The sequence below is a fragment of the Pelophylax lessonae genome (genome assembly GCF_965119305.1).
Source record: "Pelophylax lessonae genome assembly, chromosome: 1".
Classification (NCBI taxonomy): Eukaryota; Metazoa; Chordata; class Amphibia; order Anura; family Ranidae; genus Pelophylax; species Pelophylax lessonae.
The window spans coordinates 609,963,712-609,967,781 of NC_138768.1; positions in this window are offsets into that span (position 1 = coordinate 609,963,712).

The window sequence follows — 4,070 nt, forward strand, 5'->3', positions numbered from 1 at the left end:
CTAACTGACACCCTGTCAGTTGTGTCATGCCTCCATAGTTTCAGTTTTGTAGAGCAGGACTCCGAGGCAAAGATGAGGGCAAATGGGATCTAATGGGAGAGAAATAATTGTTATTATATTTTGATATAATTTGGTATGATAGCCTTTAATAATGTACTAAAGTGCAGTGATATTAGGTGATGTTGTTGCTTGATATAATGTGCTATAGCAGTGTTTCAACCCCTTTGTCAGTCAAGGCACCCTTTAAATTTATAGACAATCTCAAGGCACCCTTTAAAATTATGGACAGTCTTGAGGCACCCCATTCTAAAATGTAAAATACTAATCTATTAGTTTTCCATAATGCAGCGACATCCACACATGTAGAAGACTCAACGTTAGAGGGGATTTTTTTCTTCCAAATCAAATACACTTTTGTACACTGGTACTGAATAGTATTCCAGTGTTTTTCATCTCCCTCAATTTCTCTTCATCAGTCAGCTAATGTCACCCCGGTGCTGAGGGAGAGAGGTAGAGCAGGGTCAACTGATGACATCATTGATTGTTTGGATGCCAGTGTCTAGAAAGTTGTAATGGTGCATAATAAAAACCTGTGGCTTTGTGAAACTAAAAGGCAGGCTTCATCCACCTGCTGGCTTGTATACAATTTTTGGTAAATTTTTAGGCATTTTGCCAAGGCACCCCTGAAGAAGCCTCAAGGCACCCAGGGTGCCTGGGCACCCTGGTTGAAAAAGGCTGTGCTATAGTCAGGGCTATTTGTTCTCAGAAAATTGGTGCAGGAACTCAACCACAACCTTCCAAAACCCCTCCCTCATACACATACCCTCCAAACCGCATCAAATGGTGTGGTCAAATTTCACTTACAGTGGAAGGGTCTTAAAGGTGCAATAGATACCAGGGCAATATGTACAGAGTGCTGCGTTGGGGGGTGTTACATACAGAGTGCAGAGTTCAGGGGTGTGCTGCATACAGTGTGCAGAGTTCAAGGGAGCTTTGCATACAGAGTGCAGGGTTCAGGGGTGCACTTTGCCTTCTTCCACAGCTGCTTACCTCTGCATCCCTTATCCACATCTCACTTTCACCCCTGTTCAACTCTGACCTTTCGCATGCAACCCCCCCTTCCACTAGCCCCATCTTCTGCCTCCTTCCTTAGAAGCCCATCATCTTCCATATGTCTAATTTGTGTTGCTGTATTAAGCTGAAGCACCCAGCTGGTACAGTACCTCCCCACACACTGTAGTTAGCCTTGCCTCTCTCACTTGCAGGGAGATCATCCAATGCGGGTTTTGGAATCTGCACTGCACCTGGGCACATTTATTTCCCTTGTTCTCATACTGCACTAAGTGGGAGCCACTCAGGAGATCAGGTAAGGGGAGACATTGGGAGACAAGCTGTCACTTGTAAACACAGAAGCCAGACTTCTGTGTTTACCAAAGATAGTGGTGAGCAGGGAGGAGAAGGCCTGAACCAGAAGTGGTGGAACTGAGTTCCACCAAGTTCCAGCTGAAAAAAGGCCTGGCTATAGTATTATTATTATACAGGATTTATATAGCGCCAACAGTTTGCGCAGCGCTTAACAAAATGAAGGCAGACATTACAGTTACACTACAATTTGGAACAAAAGAAATCAGAGGGCCCTGTTCGTTAGAGCTTACAATCTAAAAGGGAGGGTCAATTGATACAAAAGGCAATAGCTGTGGGGGATGAACTGATGGAGCAAGTGAAACAGTTTTATTAGTTAGTAGCCGTATATGATATAATGTACTATAGCGGCATTGTATATTGTGCATTGGTCCATTACCATCAACCCATACCAATCAAACCATGCCCCTGAAAACTGCTATATTTTTACATTCACTCACAGTAATCCACATGTACTATTCACAGTGGATCGCTGTTACACCGCTATGAAGTGGGACCTCACTCTCAATTCCTCTAAGGGGGCCCCAGGTACCAAAGTCCAACCCTTTATGTAGGATTATATGGATACATATTACCTCTATGTCTGATTTATATTTGTCCAATATTGATTAGTACATGATGGTAACTGCAGGCTCTCAGGAAAGGTCTGTGGACCATCTTTTGATCAACTACCTTCATGAAAGAAAAATTAATTACCACTCACATTCATTTTCTATTTAAAAAACAAAACTCATGGTAAGTCTTGATCACTGGCTTCTTTAGTGTTGCTATGTACATTATTTATGCTTTGTGACAATATTGGTAAGGCAATGTTATCGGTGACAGTTTTTTTTTTTTTTTTTAAAGCAGAGTCTTAAAAAAGCAAAAACAAGCATCACCTGGAGAAGACAATCTGACTTGTTATCTGTAACAAAACAGATAGGTTGCGGGTACCCTTTTATTTGTCTTAACGGGAAACAGGAATGTCTAAGAGAATACCAGCGAGATAAGTGATAACGGAACCCAGGCGTCTATTGTCACACCTGCACTGCTTGCTGTTGACTGCAGGAACTCATTGATGTGGCTTGTGTAAACGTTCTCTGTAGATGTTTAAACAAGTTCTAAATACGCTTCTAAATAAAAAAAGGTCTCATAATATACCATATTACTTACAGAGATATTTGTCTCTACTGTGCTCAGCTGAATACATGTATGGAACAATGACAGTTGTATCAAAAAGTTATTTTTTTTTATCTAAGAAAGATAAAATAAAATGGTCATTAACAGTATTTTTAAAGACACTTGAATAAAACAAATCACCCTTAAATCTGACGGCCCTACATGTGATGTAAACAGCAACATTATTTTATCTCTAGAATGCCTCGTGTGAACGTAATGTTAATTGAATTAATAGGATACAAAAAGGAAGGTCATATGCAATGAGGTTGATTTACTAGAGTAGTAGAGGATAGAAGGATTACCAAGTAATCTGTATGTTCACTTTGCAAAATAAATAATAACTAAGTTAGGGTAAATAGAGTAAGTGTCAGTTCAAACTATGGCGACACGACTTCGGGGCGACTTAATTAAGTCGCCATGCACCGCGACTTCGGCGTGACGCGCACGGACTTCACATAATGGAAGTCAATGCAAGTCGCTCCGACTTTGTCCAAAAGTAGTGCAGGAACCTTTTTCTAAGGCGCTCCTATTAGAACTGTTCCAGTTGCACAGCACGGCCCGCGACTTGTCAGGTGGACTGGTTCCTGATGTGTCTAATCACAGCGGGAGCGCGGCTCCGGAGGCAGGGCGGCCCTTAAGCGCAAGATCACGTACATGTACGTGATTTTGCTTTAAGGCTCTAGAGGGCGCGCCGCCGCCGGAGCCGCGCTCCCGCTGTGATTAGACACATCAGGAACCAGTCCACAGGACCAGCGGCTGCGACCGCCACTGGCCTCCTGCCATTGTCAAGGAGACTGACAAAATGGCCATCTGTAAACAAGGCAGACGGCAGTTCTGTCACACAGGAAGGGAGAGATTGTGTGTTCCTAGTAATCAGGAACGCTGAGCTCTCTCTTACTGCAGTCAGTCCATTCCCCCCACAGTTAGAAAACATTCCTTAGGAGCACACTTAACCCCTTGATCGCCCCTGATGTTAACCTTCCCTGCCAGTGTCATTTATACAATAACAGTGCATATTATTTAGCACTGATCACTGTACTGGTGTCACTGGTCCCTAAAAAGTGTCACTTAGTGTCAGATCTGTCCACCGCAATGTTGCAGTCCCGCTAAAAATCACTGATCGCTGCCATTACTAATAAAATCAATTTTTTTAAAAAGTCCATAAATCTATCCCATAGTTTGTAAATGCTATAACTTTTGCGCAAACCAATTATATACGCTTTTGGGGATTTTTTTTACCAAAAATATGTAGCAGAATACAAATTGGCCTAAACTGAAAGAAATTTGATTTTTCTAATTTTTTTATTGGCAATGTTTTATGGCAGAAAGTAAAAAATATTTTTATTTTCAAAATTGTTGGTGTTTTTTTGTTTATAGCGCAAAAAATAAAAACTACAGAGGTGATCAAATACCACCAAAAGAAAGCTCTATTTGTGGGGAAAAAAGGACATTGATTTTCTTTGGGAACAGCATCGCACGACTGCGCAATT